We start from the raw sequence: 20,000 nt of genomic DNA, 5'->3' as shown, positions 1-20,000 counted from the left end.
TGACTATGGGGACCTTGTGTAATATGACTAATGGGATTCTGTGACTGCACAGTAAGGTGTGGGGTATGGTTGGGTCTCTGAACAATCACTGTGTCTGGCTTCAGAGGCTCAGAATTTCCAGAGTACCTACGGTTGACCCATTCCTGAGGTTTCCATGTACACACTGAAGACTGCACAGATCATTTGTGTAGTACATGTACCTGCATTGGGGGGGATTGTAGCCACTGTTGGCTAACCCAAGGCATAGATGATCTTGGAAGGTAGGAGGTGAGGCTGTGATTTCTCCAGCTGACAGGATCATACTCTCCCAACTCCTGACAATACAGGAAATCTATCAGATACAAGTTGGTGTCACCCTGGACTCTTGACCCACTCTCATGCATTGCCCAGAGCTCCCTGGCCCCATGAAGTGCACACTTATGGATATCACCTGAAAGAGCAGACACTCCACTAAGCCACAGAGGAAGAATTGGAAGATAAAAGCCATTAGAGAACACCAACAAATGTCTCCAAAAATGCCAAAAAGTAAATGCAGAAATATAAGGAACATGCACAAGGAAGATAATATGTCTCCCCTAAAGGAACACAAAACTTCAACATTAGAATTAAACATGAAGAGGTTAATGAAATGCATGAAATAGGAATTCAAAAGAATTATCATAAGCTTACTCAAAACTGACAAATACATGAGAAAAAGAAATCTATACATGACATGAATGAAAAATTTTGCCAAGAGATAGAAGATATATCAAACTGAAATACTATGAATGAATAATTCAATATTTCAAGTAGAAAATACTCAACAACAGACTTGGCAAAGCAGAAGGAATATCCAAGGTAGGAGAAAAATACTGGGAAATATCTCATTAAAACCAAAAAAGTAAAAAAATTAGAAAACTAAAACTAGTGTTTGAGGATTATGGGACACTATCAAACAAACAAACATATGTGTCTTAGGTATTCCTGAAGGTGTGGAATGGATTAAAAGGCATTTCCAGAAAAATACTAGCAGAAAACTTCCCTAATTTGGAGAAAGATAGGGACATCAAAGTGCAAGAATTACATAGAACACCTAATAGACATGATCAGCAAGTGAAACATTAAATATGAAACATTACAGTCAAACTTCATAAGTACAACATAAATATTCTAAAATATGCACAAGAAATGTCATATTACCTTCAGAGATTTCATAGTAAGACTGCAAGTTCAAGTCCCAGCAGCTCTGCTTTGAACCCAGCTCCCTGCTAACATACCTGATAAAGGAGCAGAGGATGGCCTAAGTTCTTGGGCAAATGCACAAATGTGGGAGACTCAGATATGTTCTTGGCTCCTGGCTTCAGCCTGGTACAGCTCTGACCATCACAGCCATCTGGGGCGTGAACCATCACATGGAAGAGATATCTCTCTCCCTCTCTCTCTTTCCATCTCTCTTTCTCTCTCTCTCTTTTATCTGCCTTTTAGACAAAAAAAAAAAAAAAAAACTATGGACCATAAAATGGTGAGAATGGGGAACTCTGCACACGGGTCTGTGTAGGGAGGGGCATGCAGCAACAGAGCTGAGGGGCCAGCTGGAAAATACCAAGAGGCCCTAGAAATCCAGATGTCCATCCAGGGGTTCAGGTTGCATCTTAAGAGCAAAGATTTAGAGCTGGCACCGCGGCTCAATAGGCTAATCCTCCACCTTGCGGCACTGGTGCACCAGGTTCTAGTCCCAGTCGGGGCACCAGATTCTGTCCCGGTTGCCCCTCTTCCAGGCCAGCTCTCTGCTGTGGCCAGGGAGTGCAGTGGAGGACGGCCCAAGTGCTTGGGCCCTGCACCCCATGGGAGACCAGGAGAAGCATCTGGCTCCTGGCTACGGATCAGCGTGGTGCGCCGGCCACAGCATGCGGCCACGGTGGCCATTGGAGGGTGAACCAATGGCAAAAAGGAAGACCTTTCTCTCTGTCTTTCTCTCTCACTGTCCACTCTGCCTGTCAAAAAAAAAATAAAATATATAAATAAAATAAATAAAAAAGAGCAAAGACTTAGCTCACTCTGAGAAATTCCCAGAAAACATAAGCAGCACTGTCACTGAATGATGGCCAGACCTATCCAGGGGGGCCTCCAGATTGCTTGGGGACCCCAAGGAGCCCTTTACCTTAATTCATGCATCCTTGTACTGTAGTGTCTCCTGGTTACTGGCCATGATGCTGCCTGGCACTGTTGATGACCTGCAGGGCTTCTGTAAGCTCCAGCAGCCCCCAGATACTTGCTACCTTCCCCATGGGCTGCAGCCATCCTACTGGGGCCATGCTATACTGACAGGAAAGGCCCCCATTATGGAGGGCTCTGCATGGAGCTGTTTTGTGGCACTTGTCCTACCAGAGTTGGTAGGGACAATAGGGATTCTCAGGGTTCCTGTTGCTCTCCATTTTGGTGGCCATCTGGAAGAAGGGCAGGAGCTGCTGAGCTGTGATTTGCTGTATGACCCAGGGCTAGTTGTGGGGTCATATTGGATGTTGTGCTGCAGTATCATCAGGGGTATGATCCACAGAAGGTGACACTGCTGGCCACAGGGTTTGTGTTGCACATCCTGTATGAGAGTTTTTCATCTGGGACCCACGCACGCTCCAGCTGGAGAGGACCTGAACCTATTAGGCACTGACACTGGGCTACTGCTTAACATTTCCTGGAGCTTCCATGAGGCCTGGAACCTAACCCTGCAGCTGGCCATTGCCCTCTGCCTCATGCACCACTAGGTGGGCATGGCTTTCATAGGTGGTCTTGTCTTGGCATTGCTGCTGATGCCTGTCAAAAAAATGACTGGCATGTGCATCATGGCTTGCTCTTCCTTCCACAGACCTGTGTGTAGTTTCCCATAAACCAGGATGTGGGGGCATGATCTGCTCAGTAGGCTGCAGTCTGAGAGGTGGTGATGCCACTTCATCTGCACCTTGTTCCCCAACACTCCATTTCTCCAGAAAAGTTGCACCTCTCCCTTATCTTCAGGCAGCTCTCTCCTAGCCAGTCCAGACCATTGGGTTTGTCTTTTCATGGACCTCAGAGGCTATGGAGTACAGAGGAGGCCATGGGGTTTATCCAGCATCCCCCAGGCTGAGGGCCTGGGGGAGAGGCCAAGCCCTTTCTAAACTTTGTGAATGGCATATAAAGTCCTCTCTCAGTCCTGCTGAGAAGCAGTCACAGCCCGAGACTCTCACTGCAGCAAACATAGTAGAAACATACACAGAATGGAAACTCCTAGCCAGGTGACTCCTTAGCTGTAAATGTTCCCTGGCTTTTGACCAACCCCTTCCCCCACAGCTCAATCCAGTGTTCCCTATCACTTGCTGAATTGTCTCTGTCACAGTTGGCTCATGGTTTTGCCTTGTTCTGGTTTTTCTTCCACTAGTTCAGGAAAGACAAGGCTAGAATGTTTCAAATGAATTTTATAATTATGTTTCTTGGGACTTTTGGGATGTAAGCTATATAAAATTATATAAGTATATAAACCCACTGGAGCTACCTTAAACAATGAAGAATCTATACCAGGGACTTCAAATGAATTGTAGAATCCAAAGGGGATAGAACAGCTGGGTCTTAGAAATAGCCTGGAACCAGGTCTCAACCTGCAGAAGCTCTCTGCCTTCTGCTTGCCTCTATGCACTTTCATTGTACATTTTCCAGAGACCCACTTTCTGCTGAACAGAAGCTGAAGAAACTACCAGGGCCAGAGTCATGGCACAGCAAGTAAAACTGCCACCTGTGACACGAGCATCCCATATGTGCATCAGTTTGTGTCACAGCTGCTTCACTTCTGATCCAGTTCCCTGCTAATGACCTGGGAAAAGCAGTGGAAGACAGCTCAAGTGGATGGGCCCCTGCTACCCACATGGGAGACCCGGATGAAATTCCTGGGTCCTGGCTTCCGCCTGGCCCAGCCCTGGCAGTTATGACCATTTGGGGACTGAATTAGTGATAGAAGCTCTCTTTCACCTACCCCCACCACTGCCATAACTCTTTTAAGTAAATAAATAAATATATACATTAATTAATATTTTTTAAAAAGCAGAAAGAAGTTGCTTCTGGGACCTAACCCATTTTCCCAGGGTAGGGCTCATATGAGTCTAGTGTCCAGTAGATAAGTCTTTGGCAAGCATGGTGGGGGCATCACAGATGAGCAGCTTCTGGAAGCCTGGGTTGTCTGTAGAGAAGGAAGATGTTTTGATTCTTTTTCAGCAGGGAGATAATTCCAGGAATGTGTGTTACTGTTAAGAAATTGAGGGAGAACATAGGAAATCACAGAATTAGGCAGTTGTACCAAAAGCCCAGTCTTTTGCTTAGAGACATTGAAAGTGTAGCTGCAGCTGATTTAACCCAGCATCCAGACGCTATGTGTCAGACACCTTTTAGGAGTCAGCATTCCCAAAAGTAGAAGAAACAGCCTCTTGGGGGAATTTTCCATCTGGGAAGGGGAAGAGCATCAAGAAAGTGGGTCATTATAATCTGTAGACCAGAAGGATATCAGTGCTGTGACCATGAGTGGAAGAAAGAAATGGAACGATTCTGTATCTATTAGACCTCAGAAGAGGGAGCCAGAGAGAAGCATAACCTGGATGAGGGACTTCTTAACTCCCAGGTTGAAAAGAATGCCACCTGAGCTAGACAGATATGACAGCTTCTGAGCTATAGCCAAAGGGCAATTTATTCTCTCCCTGATCCAGAATGAGTTTGCCAAAATTTGCATCCCTCACTGACAGCAGCTGCCAACTCAGAATCATATGATACATTAAGGGGACCCTGTATAAAAGGCAACAATACAGGAGGCTACTGAGGTCCCCATGATGCTAGCCTGGCTGTCTGAGGTTGTGTGTGTATGTGTATGTGTATGTGTATGTGATTGTGTGTGTATGTGTATGTAAGTATATGTGTAAATGTCTATGTGTGTATGTGCATTTGTGTGCATATTTGTGTGTTTTGTGTATGTGTATATGTATATATGTGTGTTTGTGTGTTCATGTATATATGTATTTGTGTGTATGTGTGTTAATGTATACGTGTATGTGTATGTGTGTGGATATGTGTGTATTTTTATGTCTATGTATGTGTATGCTTGTGTGTGTGTGTGTGTGTGTGTGTGCACATGCATGCATCAGCTGTCCAAGGGCTTTGGCCTGGCCACTCAGAAATCCTGGATCCAGTTTGATGCCATCCAGGACAACATCCTCTCCAGGAAGACATTTGATGCCCAGCTGTACAGGGAAGTACAGGAGGCCTACATCCTCCATGACAATCTCAGGGTGGGTGCCTGGTTTTGAAACTTGACTGCCTGCTTGCCCATGAGTCCCTGATACTTCAAACAGAAACTTGCATCTCTGTAAAGTGGCTGCTTCTATTCTAGCATCATTTATCTAGAACTGAGTGTCACACTTTGGTCCTTCTAGGGTATCCAGTGGTTTAAGTCCTGCCTCCTCATAAGGTCCAGAGGGGTTTTGGTGACTGGGAGTTCCTCCAGAAGCTTAGAGAGCCTTAAATCATCTAGGGCCAGGAGAGGATTTCCCCAGGCTTAGTTCTGCACAAGTCTTGGTACCCATTTGATTCAGGAGGGCCTCCCACATCTCCCACTGGGAGAGTCAAAAATGTCATTCAGAAGCCTAACAAACTCTGCTAAGCTCATTAGATTCCCCCTTTCCCCATTCCAGAGTATTGAACTCATCAAGGAGGATAATCTCCCATGATTTCTCCACTCAACTCCATGTTCCCTCCAAGACTGTCATCATCTTTACCCCACAAGGTAAATGTGCAGCTTCCCTAGAGGGGGGGGCCCTTTGGCATCCTATGATCATCAATCATTTCCCAAATGTCTGCTGTGTCCAGAGCGTTATTTCAGGCAAAGAATGAGGTGAATAACAAAGCTTACCTCTCAGGACACTCACTGTCTGGTGCAGCACACTTAGTTCATCCTCTGGGTTTGGGGGCTCTCTAGCTTAGTAGACCACTCTAAAGGCCCTAGGAGTGCTCAGGGTACATTCCTCCACTAGAGACCTATGAAAGCTGGGAAAAGGATATGATACCAAGTTCATGAGGTTGTCATGGGGTTTGAATGAGCTAGTGCCTCTAATGTGCTAGGCTCCTGTTGGGTAAATGCTAGGTGGAATTGGAGTTATGGTATGTCACCTCTGATGGACTCATCCATGTTTAAGTGCAGTCCTCAAACTCAGTCACTCTCTTCATTTGCCAGGATAAGAAATGAGGCACAAGGTACTGAGTTGCTGCAGACTCATCGGAGTGTCTGTGCCATCAGATCCTGCCTGCTGGAGACTATACAGAGTTGGCGGGAGGGTGTAATTCTCAGTGAGGCAGAGTGGGTCTGGAGTGCCCTTGTTCATGCTGTTTACCAGGTAAGTTAAAGGCATGGCACAGGAAGAGAGAGGGAGGAGAACCAAGCCTTGGGCACTAGGCTGTGTGGACACAGGAACACAGTCACCTCCATCCATTTTCTTCCCCCCACATGGTCTTGAGGTGTTGGCCATCCTGCCCCCCTTTTGTAGCTCCAGGAAGAATCAAGGCCCATTAAATGCCATCATGTGGGCTGAGGCACTGGGATCCATCAAAGCCATGAACTGTCCTTACTTGAGGGACGCCCACTCTCAGGTCTCACCTCCTCTACTGCAGGGGCAGCCCCATGGTTTTTTCAGGTGTCTTCTCTGACTTGCTTTATATCAGTGCCAAGGAGAACCTATAGTTTCTGGCTAGAGAACTGGGGTCCTGATGCCTTGAGTGTCCCTGCTTCTCCCTTGGAAAATAAGCCGGGTTTCTTCCATGACATTCTGGCTGCTGTGGATACAGATGTGGCCATCCAACTGCTGCACAGGTGCATCCTGGTAGTTTTATTCTGCTTGGAGAGGGCTGATGTGCTGCTGCTGTTGGGGGTTGGGTGCTTGTCCAGGAAAATAGTGTGGGGTAGGAGATGGGCTAATCGCGGGATGTATCTGCTCAGGTGTGACAGCAGGAATGTAGATTTTTCTACTGTCAGCTCCACCACCCTCCATTTGTGTCCTGATCCGAGCCATTGCCACCTCATGCCTGTGCAGAACTGGTGTGAGAAAATGGAGAGCTGGGGGAAAGGAGTGCATAAATGAAACATCAAGAGCTTTAAGATTTTTGGTCTTGACTGGATGCTCCTGGAGATCGAGAGGTCCGAGACCTCTAAGAGCAGTCTGATCTTCAGAGAAGAGAAAGCCATCAGGTTTAGAACAGTCTTTTGTTTAAAAAAATCATCTAAAATATTATTACCAATAGGGATATGATCTTCTTTAAGTTCACTAGGAAAGAATCAGGAGGAAACTGGAAACTGGAGAAACAGGGTGCATATACATGGCTGAGACTCCCCACTAAGGAATGCCAACATTGCAGGAAGTGGCTTAACCTATTATTCCACGACACCAGCCCCAATAACTCACTTTAAAAGAGAATAAAAATAGTACCCAACTTCCAAATCTTGGAAGGTTAAAGAGACTATCCAACATCAAGCAGATAGTGCAGGGTCTGGACCAAAGGCAAGGGTCAGGATGAGTGCACTTGCATTAACCTCACAGGTGTCAAAGCTTGAGAAGGAAACAAAGATAAGTCCAGCCAGGAGCAGCTCCTCATTCAGACAGGGGGCATAAGGCTGTCACGTGGACAATCCCTTATTGTCACAGCCAGCTTTCTGGGAGGATGAGCAGAGCCTTAGGTTCCTGAGCCACTCCACACCCATCCTCCCCTACCCAAGCTGTCCCATATGCACCTGTTACACCCAAACCCCATAGATTGTTGTTGATGTCATGGATCAGAATGTACCAAGCTAGCTGAGAGAGCAAGGACACTGGTGGGAATGCTGCAGTTCTATCTTAGTTCCCCCAGTTGAGTCTCCCACTTGGTCTCCACTCTCTCAACAGTGCTGCCTATTTCCTCTCCTCAACACCAGATTGATGGTCTAACTTCCACATTGCCCAGGGGCCTAGCACTCACCTGCCTGCTCACCAGCACAGCTTTGTGCTCATGCCTGTGCAAACTTGGTGGGCACATGCAGTGGTAGTCTCCACTCATCATGCATGCACTGCCTTCCATTCTGGCAGATGCCTGCATGGTACAGATGTGCTCATCTGGAGAGGAGATGAGACATGTGTAATGGACTCTCACATCTGGCTCCCAGACCTGCTTGGGCCCCACTTGCAGGCCCTCCAGACCCATGACTTGGTGAGTGTGGCTCACACCAGAAGCCTACTGTAGAGTGTCATGGTGTTTGGGGGATGAGGGCACAACATTGAATTTGGAGTTAGGAGAATCCTGGCCCACCTATGTCCCTCTGTCTCACTCAAACTGTCTTTTCTGGGCCACAGTGTACTCATCTGTGAAATAAGTACAGTTTTAGAAACTACCTTTCCTGCCTCTAAGGTTATGTTAAATATTGACTTAAATAAGATAGATACAACATTTAAAAATGATTAAATATCATGTATCTGAGGGTTTGAGCAGAACACAATAGGTACTCAATAATCTTAGATCTTCCCTGGAGACACAGGAGGTTCCCAGCCCCCAGCTCCCCTCCTACCTTTGTCATAGCACTTGCTTGCCCAGCCACTGTAGCAGATGCAACACCAGGACAGGGGACAGGGATGCTGGCACATGGCATCTTCATGAAGTGCTTGCAGTACAGCCAGTACAATCCCAGGTCACACCTGACAGGGAGAAGCACAGGTTCAGGATTCTGGGTATGGGGTGTGATGAAAGAGGCAGAACTTGCTTTTAGAAACAGCGGAGCATTCGACTGTCTCTAAGGGAAAGCAGACTGGTCCCAGGAAAGCAGACTGGGGCTGTGTATAGGACACACATGGAACCAAATCACCAGATAGTAGTATCAAAGCCCTGGTTCTTTATTCTAACACTTCTGAGCCTCCATTTTTCTCTTCTGTAAATTGGTGATATATCTCTGGAGACTAGGATTAAAAAGAAAAAGATTATGTTTGAAAATGTAAATGCCAATCAGCATCATTTCTGCCATTTCTGAGACCACCTGAGTGTTTAAAAACTGACCATGAAAGGCCATCAGGAGGGGGCCGGCACCATGGCTCACTTGATTAATCCTCCACCTGTGGCACAGGCATCCCATATGGGTGCTGGGTTCTAGTCCCAGTTGCTCCTCTTTCAGTCCAGCTCTCTGCTGTGGCTCGGGAGGGCAGTGGAGGATGGCCCAAGTGCTTGGGCCCTGCACCCGCATGGGAGACCAGGAAAAAGTACCTGTCTTCAGCTTCAGATCGGCACAGCGCCAGTCATGGTGTCCATTTGGGGAGTGAACCAATGGAAGGAACACCTTTTTCTCTCTCTCTCTCACTGTCTATAACTCTGTCAAATCATTTTTTTTTTAAAAAGGCCATCAGGACTAACCTCCTGTCCCTTCCAGAGCATACATCTGACCCATCTCATTAAAGGCTTCCAAACATGTATCAGGAGGACTTCAAAATGTTATTGGGAAATGTGTATTGTGAACATTTTGTGCATGAATTTCAAAAATATTTGCACAAAGTAAATTTCTCATATAGCTCTATTTCCCACAAGGTTTTTGAAGTACCCTTGTCAGCCCCCAACATTGCAAGATAAGTGAGAAACCTGCCTGCCAGCTCCCTTCCTTATGTGCAGAGCTTCTCTGCTGCCACGGGATCTGCACCCCCTGCAAGTCAACCACTGAGAGACCCGTGAGAGAGCCTCTTCCTCACAAGGGGTTCTCAGCAGCCTCTCTCCCAGGCTAACCCATGCCTTCCCTCCTTCCTGTTCTCCAGATTCCTGTCAAGCTTCAGGCCTCTCTGCCCAAGCAGCTTGAGAGGCAATGTGTCAGACCCCCTGAATCAGGCTTAGGAGGAAAGTAGAAGAAGCATAAGGCAGGAAGGTGAATGGGAATGGTGGTAGTGGTGCTGATGTTGGTGGTGGGTGGGGATCAGGCTGGCCAGTTTACTGCTGTCTTGGTGCCATAGGACTGATAGGCTGTGAACAGCAGTGTCTCAGGCACTGGAGCCTCTGTCCTGGGGCTCGGCTTGGTTGTGAGTGAGCAGGGCTGGGAAATGGGGAGTGAATGGTTTAGGGGTACTTATTCCAGGGGATCAGGGGCACACAGCAGCCGTGGCCCAGGTTACAATGCAATAGATTGATGAGGAATGGGAGAGTCTGAGTCAGTATATGGCTGCCTAAGATGCAGGACTCGGGAGAAGATTCCTGTTTCCAAGAAGTGGGTGGATACAGCTCTGGGAGGGAGCACAGAGTCGCATCCTATTCCAAAGGGACCACCTGGCTCTGGCCTGAAGGTGGCAGCGGCTGCAGTGCCGGATCTGGCCGCCAGGGGTCATCATGCAAGCGAGGATGTCCAGAAAGAGCTGAGACCTGGGCCCAGTGGCCGTGCTCACATCCGCAGGCTGACTCTGGGTCCGCAGAATGCTCAACCGGCCCAGGAGAAGTAGGCAGCCACAGCTCCGCGGGCATGGTCTGCGCGGAACGGACGGATGGACTTGAGGACACCTGTGGGAGGACGCTGGCAAGGAGGTGGCCGGAGCAGAAACAGCAGCAGGGATACGGGTTTGAAGTAACAGGAGCCAAAGAGGGAGAGGGGCGCTGGGAAAAGCTAAGGCGGTGAAGGCATCGGGAGGGTTGGGGCGGGGAAGGGTTGGGCCTGCGGGAGACTGGAGACAGACACCCAGAGAGGGGTCTGGGGGATGAACGCGACTGATGGGCAGCACACAGGTGTGGTCGCAGGAATGGGGAGGGGGGGCTGGGATCGCGGTAGGGAAGGAGGAGTCCGCGGGGATGAGGGCAGGGTCCAGAACTGATCACCCCACCCCCATGGAGTGGACCAGGGGCCTGAAGGAGCACGGGATCCCGGTTCCTGGCGGGCGGTCCCCACTCTCCTCCTCTGAGATCGCCTCCCCCACTGCCCTTTGGCACTGCCGGTTCTCATCTCCGCCGCGGTGGGCTCCCAGACATTGCAGAGCCTGGGATGTCCTTGGCGACCCGAGCCCCACGCGCCCGCGTGCTGGAGGTCTTTGCCCGCGGCAGGTAGGGGGCGCGCCCCCAGAGCGCAGAGCTAGGCCGGATCCGACAGGCTCTGAGGATTGCCGCCCTTAGCCAGCCGCAGGGCCAAGCCCCTCTAGGCGGCTCCCTTGCCAGCCCTGTGGCGGTGGTGGCTCCCGCAGCAGGCTTGGTGCCCAGCCAGGGGAGCTTGTACCCGCTGGACCGCCCTCCACCCCGGTCGCACCTACCTCTCCTGCGCCTCTCCAAGCCACTCTTGGTTCACACATTCCCTCTCCTTCTGTGTCCCAGGCCCCTAGACTCCAAAGGCAATGACCCTGGCTTTCTTCCATGAAAGGCGGAAACGGGAGCAAATCGTGACCCTGCTATTCTCCAGTGGCCCATTCCCCCTTTCCTGAACACCCTATCACGTGTCTCTTTTGTACCCCAGGGACACTCGGAGCACCTGCCCTCCCCACTCACCAGGACTTATCCCTTCCATTTCGGGGCAGTCTCATCAGCCTGCTCCTGACCTTCCCAGCTTTCTCTCTCCTTCAGGTCTACAGCCGTCCAGGACCTACCCATGCCCGTCTAAATATCACCGCAAGTCTCAGTCTCCCCACGCCATTGCTTTCTGTGGTCAGCTCTGGGAAGGCTCCCTGGATTAGGAACGCCCCCTGAATATCACTGGGCCCCTCAAATTCCCTCTTCTGCACCCCAGCACATCCATCCTGGGCTTCAGCCTCATCCTCCACTGCCCAAATCAAAGCTCAGATTGGAAGAATTACAAAAGGGAATGCACCCTGCTAAATCTCATCACACCTCCAGCTTAGGGTACAGACACCTAAGCAAATCCAATCCCTCAGACAAACTTCATTTGCTCAGGATTAGAGCGTAGAGGTCAGGAACTCTGCCACCCATCTCTGACCCTCCTGGTACAGATCTTGCCATGTTTTAAGTGCCACACGTGGAGATTTCACATCTTAGAGCCCCTGAGGAGCCCTTATGCTCCTGTGCCCTGCAGTCTCCCTGGGGTGTGCACCCACCCCTACCCACTTTCCAGACATCTTACTTTCAACTCTGGTCACCTCTCTGAGTAATGACGTGGATCTATCATTATTTTTCAGTGAAAGATTGCAAACAGATTATAATGTCAAATATTATGCAAGCATATTATCTTGTGGCAATACCATGTGATTTTTAAAAGTCATGAAAAGAATACGTTAAATGGGGAAGGGCCACAAACAAAGCAGAACTTACTCCCTCATTGGCAGTGCCTTTCTAGGTTTATGGAATTCAGATTTTTCTTATTGATACTTTTGATCATTTCTCCTTTTTAAAAAATGATTTTTTAGACTAAAGTAAAAAAATTAAATTATCATTCTGCTAATTTGATAAAATCATTTGATAAAATTTGACTTTGAGCCTTTTTCCTACTCAAATATTTTTACACATGTATTAGCATAATGTACCTACAATATTTTATCCTGTATTTTAGCAAATTATTGATTTATTTGAGAGAGAGTACAGAGCAGAAATACCAAGGAAAGAGATCACTTTCACACACTGGTTCACTTCCCAAATGCTTGAAATGACAAGGGGTAGTCTGGGTGAAAGCCAGAAGCCAGGAACTTATCCAGATCTCCCACATGAGTGGCATAGACCCAGTTACTTGCTCCATCATCTGCTACATCTCAGGGTCTGCATTAGCAGGAAGCTGGAGGTAAGCAATCCAAGCACTGTGATATGAGATGGATGCATGCTAATAACTAGGCCAAATATCACTCCATATAATTTATTGATAGCTCTCAAAAACAATTATAGATGACTATATGATATTGCATAAAACATACTATTTTCTTCTGAAATATTTTATTCTTTTGTGCAATGTAATATTAAGACAAAGAGGGAAGGTTAAATGTAGTTTATAGATACAATTCTAAAATATGACACTTCCCTTCCTCCCTAGCAATCCCCCTCCCTTCACTCTCCCTTCCCTCCCCTTGACTTTCCCCTTCCTTCCTTATTTCCTTCTTTGTTCTTTTTTTCAGTATTTGAGATAACACTTTTAAGTAACACTACAGTCAACAGGGTAAATTTTCCACTAAATAGATAAACAAGTAAAAAGGCCCTAGTTCAGTGGTGATATCGGGAAGGGCTATAAATAATAATAAAATGGAAAGATGACTATTTCACCCATGTACAGTAAATTTTTGAATAATCACAGATGAATAAAAAATTTATAAATGTATTATAACATTTTAAACATTGTTTTGACAAAAATATAAGTATTTTGACAAAATGAATGCAACAATACTGATGCACACAGGGGTTTCTTCTTTTTCTATTATTTTAAAAATTTTAGCCTCAACACGTAAGAGAGAGTTTGGGTAATTACATGGCTCCATCATTTCTTTTCCCAATGAAAATGTTGCAACCAAGCTGTCATGGCAAATATTACTGTAGGCAAATAGATTATGGTATTTCAACAATATGTGACTGACAAAAGTTGCCCAAAGAATAGACTAAGAGGTGGAAACACCAGAAATAAAGCAGAACCTACTTCGTGATGGTGGTGGATTTCCTGGATGATGGAATTTTTAGTATTTCCCTTTTATCCAAATAAACACCTTTCAAAAAGAGTAATTTTTTAAATCATCCCAGGTTCTACTAGCTTGATAAAACCATAATTATTGTAATTTTGCCACTTTACTTATCCAGATATTTTTACATGGGAATAATCATAAGGTACCTACAATATTTATCTAGTTCTTATCTATTTTTTTAAGTTTAGTTATTTGAAGGGGCACTCTCACTCATGGGTTCACTTCCCCAAATGCTTACAATGACCAGGCTGAACAAAATCCAGGAGCCAAATCTCAATTCGGGTCTCATGTGGGTGGTAGGGATCTAATTATTTGAGTTATTACCTATTGGTTCCCAGGATCTGCATTAACAGGAAGCTTGAGATGAGTATTGAACCAAAGCACTCTGGTATGGGATGATACAGGATGCAGGCATCCCAACCACTGCACCAAACATCACTCTGTGTCACAAGGCGATAGTTTTCAAAGGCTTAATTTTGATGACTGTGTGATGATCCATTAAACAGATATTTTAATATTGTTTGAAATGATCTAGATTAAATTTTTGGCCTCTTCAGTTGTGTTTGCTTTTTGTCAATAGACGGGCATTCCACAAACTATTATTTATTTGTTTATTCATCTATTTATTTATTAAAATTTTATTTAAGGAATACACACTTCAGCATTTCATATATACTAATTTAGGAATATAGTGATTCTTCCCACCCTGCCTCCTTCCCGCCCATACTCCCACCCATCTTCTTTCTTCTCCCACTCCTATTCTATTATTTACAAAGATCTATTTTCAACAGACATTTATTATCTATGTGATTCTACTAGGTGCTGGATATTTTATGCACTGTGATTTTTTTAAGTTTCTGTATTTTCCTCTCTGCCTCTCTGCCTTTTCAATAAATAAATATCTTAAAATTTTCTTTTCAATGATGAACACTATTAAAATTCACTGATGAAACAATAAAGATATTTGAAATTCTTGAAGTTGATGGCATCACATTACATCATTTACTACCCTCTCATGTTTGGAAGACTTGACGAACTGGCTTATCATCACTCTCTTAACTCTCACTTCTGTTCAATTCCAGATTTTAAAGAATGTGTTTGAAAGGTGGAAATAGACAGAGGCCTTCCGTTCACTGGTCACTCCTCAAATGGCCATAATGGCAAAGGCTGGGCCAAGCTGAAGCCAGGAGCCTTGACCTCTACCCGGATCTCCCACATGAGTGGCAGGAATCAAAGTAGTGGAATCAACACCTGCTGTCTTCCAGGGCTCATGTTAGCAGGAGGCTGGAATCAGAATCAGAGCCAATATGAGAACCCAGACATTCCAATATGGGATACAGAAATCCCAAGAGGCAGCATGTTAACTGCTGCACCAAACATTCATTGTTCTCCATGATTCTTGATGGTTCAGTATGCAAGACTTTATAACATACTCTCAATTGATGCAGATTTTTGTGTACCTTTTTCCTATTAGGCATCTCAGTATCAAAGGGTTAAATTATTTTGCTCTTTTTTTATTACACAGAAACATCATTTATCAATGCAGCATATTTAATTAGTAATAGTGTATTAAGTACAACTTTAGTGAACAAACGCTACACAAACACTAAGATTGCAGGATACAACTGCCCATAGTGATTAATATTGAACAGGGTTTCAGATGCTATTTCACTATTGTATCATATGGGACCAATAACTTTCCCCCATATTTCTTTGTGTATTTTGTAGCCTTTTCTGCTATGTACAGATAATAGGACACTAGCATTATGGCCAATGCCAAATAATTTAGAGAGTTTTCTGATGGGAATCTGAATCTGCCAGCAGATTTTATCTCAGCATGAAATCTGTTCCATAGTTGCCTGTGCCAAAATCAAAATACATCATGGAGGGAGAAGTAGTGGTCAGAATTAAGTAACTAGCATCATGTGAATCCCCAACATGGAGAACACAAGCTGATCTACATCAGTTTTCCTTGGAGTCAGGAGGCAACTCAAAGTAGGGAGTATCTGAGGCTGAAGTATTCTATGATGAATGAGGGAGGGACAAAACTAGTGAACCAATCATGAACAAACCTTTTAAAAATGAAAACAATTTCTTGCAATTGGATTCACACCCAACCCAGAATACCTAGGGAAGATCTCATCCATCATTCAAGGTGAAATAAAGACCTGCCCAAAAATAGATGTGTAGACCAATGGGACAGATTAGAAACTCCAGAAATCAATTCATGCATCTACAACCAACTTATCTTTGACAAAGCAGCTAAAATCAATCCCTGGAGCAAGGACAGTCTCTTTAATAAACAGTGCTGGCAAAACTGGGTCTCTGCATTCTGAAGTTTGAAACAAGACCTGTTCCTTACACTTTAAAAAAATCCACTCAAAATATGTTAAAGACCTAAATTTATGACCCAATACCATCAAATTACTAGGCAATATTGGAGGAACTCTGCAAGACATTGGCATAAGCAAAGATGTCTTGGTAAAAAACAAACAAACAAAAAACAAAACAAAACAAAAAACACAGGCAATCAAAGCTAAATTTGGCAAATGGGATTGCATCAAGCTGAGAACCTTCTATACTGAAAAAAAAGTCACCAAAGTGAAGAGGCAACCAACAGAATGGGAAAAATATTTTCAAGCCATGATACTAATAAAGGACTGATATTTAGAAACTATAAAGAGCGTAGGAACTCGACAACAACAAAACAGAAAATACAGTTAAGAAATGGGCAAAGGACTTGAACAGGCATTTTTTGAGAGGAAATTCAAATGGCCAACAGACACATGAAAAAATGCTCAGAATCAGTAGCCATTAGAAATTCAAATCAAAACCACAATGAGGTTTCACCAGACCACTGTTGGAATGGTTCACATAAGAAATTAACAAACAGGGGCCAGTACTGTGGTGTAGCTGGTAAAGCTACTATCTGAAGTGCCAGCATCCTACGTGGGCACCAGTTCAAGTCCTGGCTGCTCCAATTCTGATATTTCAACATTGAACCAGCCTTACAAATAATACTTAAGGATGTATTACATACAGAAACAGAGAACAGAAATCAGCATCATGAAAGAGGATGAAGACAGAAAACTCCCAGCAAAAGAACAGTGGTGGGTCCAGCACTGTGGCATAGGAGGTGAAGCCACTTTCTGCAGTGCTGCCATACCATATGGGCACAAGTTCATGCCTTGAGTTTTCAACTTCTATCCAGCTCCCTGCTAATATTCCTGGGAAGGCAACAAAAGATGGCCCAAGTCCTCAAGCCCCTGCCATCATGTGGAAAACCTGGAAAAAGCTCCTGATTCCTGGTTACAGCATGGCCCAGCCATTCAGGGAGTGAACCAGCAAATGGAAGATCTCTCTCTCTCTCCCCCTCCTTCTCTTTATCTGTATTTCTGTATTTCAAATAAATAAATAAATCTTTAAAATAGAACAGTGGATGGCCGGCGCCATGGCTCACTAGGCTAATCTTCTGCCTGTGGCGCCGGCACCCTGGGTTCTAGTCCCAGTTGGGCACCGGATTCTGTCCCGGCTGCTCCTCTTCCAGTCCAGCTCTCTTCTGTGGCCCGGGAGTGCAGTGGAGCATGGCCCAGGTCCTTGGGCCCTGCACCCACATGGGAGACCAGGAGGAAGCACCTGGCTTGTGGCTTCAGATCGGCCCAGTGCGAGGGCCACAATGCGCCGGCCATAGCGGCCACTTGGGGGGGTGAACCAACGGAAAAGGAATACCTTTTGCTCTCTCTCTCTCTCTCTCTCTCTCACTAACTCTGCCTGTCCAAAAAAAAAAAAAAAAAGAACAGTGGTGATTCTGAACGAACAATAGTGATAATTATGGGAAAATGGCTGAACAAAATCATTACATATCAACAATAATTTGAATGTAAAAGGGCTCAACTACACAATTAAAAGATACAGATTGGCTGACTAAATTAAAAAAAAAAAAAGACCCAGCTACACAAAACACACTTACCAATGAACATTCACACAGACTGAAATTCGAAGGTTGAAAAAATATATTACATGCAAATAGAAATCAAAAGTGAGCAGCAGTACCTGCACTTATATCAGACAAAATAGATTCAGGGCCGGCTGAGCTCAAAAAAACAAAGTCTCGGAGGTGGAGGCCATGGCTGCCCAGGGAAGGAGGCCTGAGGGCTGCCTGTGGGGTGTGGGACGCTGCGTCTCGGGGCCTGGGGCTGCCAGCAGCAGGCAGGCAGGCGGAGGAGGCAGGAGGCCGTGGCTGCAGGGGTGGCTGCAGGGGTGGCGGCGGTGCCTCTCCTCCTCACGACCCCACCCTTTGTCCCCACTATCAGCACGAGCGGCTCTCGTGTCTCCTCCCTCCCCTCCTGCTACACGGGCAGCGTGAGCGTGGGGCTTGCACCCCCCAACACCCCACCCCTGGCCGCCCACTTAAAAAAAAGAAAAAACAAACCAAAAAAAACTGTTGAAGGAGACAAAGAAAGTCATATAATGATTATGGGATCAATATAATTAGAAGATTTGACTATGGTATGTATATTTGCAACCAATGCTAGGACACTCAATTTTATGAAAGGAATGTTAATTGCTCTAGAACGAGACATAAGCTTCAATACAACAATTCTGGTGCACTTCAACACACCACTTTCATCAAAGGACAGATAAACAAGATAAAAATAAACAAAGTAAAAAACAGAGCTCATCTACAATATAAACCAAATGGAACATTCCATCCCACAGCTGCAGCATAGAAATTCATTTCATCAATGAACTGAGTACTCCCTACAATGAACTGTGGTCATAAAACAAGTTTCAACAAGTTTTTAAAAAGTGGGACCAAATCATATAATTTTTGTGACCATTGTGGAATCAAGGTAGAGATGAACAACCAAAGAAATTCTAGAAAATATTCTACACATAGAGAATAAACAACATATTCCTGAATGAAGAGTGAATCACAGAAGGAATCAAAAGACAAATAAAAAATCCTTTAAATAAATGACAAAGAAAGAACAGCATATCAAACTTATATACAAAGTAAAAGCAGTGTTAAGTTTATATCAATAAGTGGCTATAACAAAAATTAAAGATATCATATAAATGATCTAACAATGCACCTCATGACATACAAAAATAACAACAATTTAATAAAACCCCAAAATTACTAGGAGGAAAGATAATAAAAATTACAGAAGAAATAAACAAAATACAAATAAAAACTATACAAAAGATCAGTGAAATGAAGTTTTTTTAAAAAAAGTAATAAAATTGAAAAATAGTTTACTCAACTAACCAAAAAAGAGAAGATGCAAGTTAATAAAAATCTGAAATGAAAAGGAAGATGTCACAATTGATACCACAGAAATATAAAGAATAATTATGAATTATTACAAACAGCTATATGACAACAAATTGGAAAATCTAGAAAAACTGATATATTTCTGGACACATACAATTTACCAATACAGGGACACAAAGACATAGAAAACATGAATAGATCAATAACCAAGACTGATACTGAAGCAGGGTTAAAGTTCCTCTCAACAAAGAAAAGCCCTGACCTGGATGCTTAATACCACTACTTAATTATACCAAATGTTTAAGGAAGAACTCATATCCATACTTCTCAAATGTTCCAAAAACAGTTGGAAAAGAGGAAACCATTTCAAAATCATTTTAGGATGCTAAATTTTAGAATTGCCTTAATTCAAAAACCAAGGAAAAGTACAATGAAAAGGAGAATTACAGACCAATATTTCTGTTGAACACGGATGCAAAAATTCTAAACAAATTACTACTTAATTGAGTTCAGCAATGCATAAAAAATACAATCCACCCAGACTAAGTGGGATTTACCCTAGAGAGCCAAGAATGGTTCAAAATAAATAAATAAATAAATAAATTTGATATATTATATCAATAAAATGAAGGCTAAAATCATAATTTCTTCAATCGATGCAGAGAAAGCATTTGATACAATATTCTTTTATAATAAAATTGGGTATAGAAGGAATATACCTTAACACAATCAATGCAGCGTATGACAAATCCACAGCTAAAATTACATTGAATGGGGAAAAGCTGCAAGTATTTACACTAAGATCTGAAATCAGACAATGACACCCTCTGTCACCACTATTACTTAATATATTTCTGGAAGTTTGAGCCACAGTCATTAGGTAAGAAAAAGAAACCAAACAAATATAATTGGAATGGTAGAAGTCAAATTAACCCTGTTTGAAGACAAAATGATCCTTTATACATGGGAACCAAAAAAAAAATCCACTGAAACTATTAGAATTGATAAGAGAATTTGACAATGTTGCAGGTTATAAAATCAATGCAGAGAAATCCATAGTATTCTTAAACTCCAGCAATGTTCTGTCTGGAAAAGGTCTT

The 20,000-nt window shown here is 44.3% G+C and overlaps 1 long non-coding RNA gene across 1 annotated transcript in view; it reads left to right on the top strand.

Moving 5' to 3' along the window:
• The window catches only part of LOC138846848 (uncharacterized), a 43,007-nt gene extending 29,773 nt beyond the window's left edge, over positions 1–13,234 (top strand). The window contains exons 2-3 of the long non-coding RNA XR_011384353.1: positions 5,682–5,773; positions 6,221–13,234. This is a non-coding gene — a long non-coding RNA (uncharacterized lncRNA). The remainder of the gene's footprint in view (positions 1–5,681; positions 5,774–6,220) is intronic.
• The last annotated feature ends 6,766 nt before the right edge of the window (positions 13,235–20,000 follow it).

This window comes from Oryctolagus cuniculus, chromosome 19 (genome assembly GCF_964237555.1).
Source record: "Oryctolagus cuniculus chromosome 19, mOryCun1.1, whole genome shotgun sequence".
NCBI lineage: Eukaryota > Metazoa > Chordata > Mammalia > Lagomorpha > Leporidae > Oryctolagus > Oryctolagus cuniculus.
Note: the sequence above shows the minus strand (reverse complement) of the source record. Positions and strands in the feature narration are given on the sequence as shown.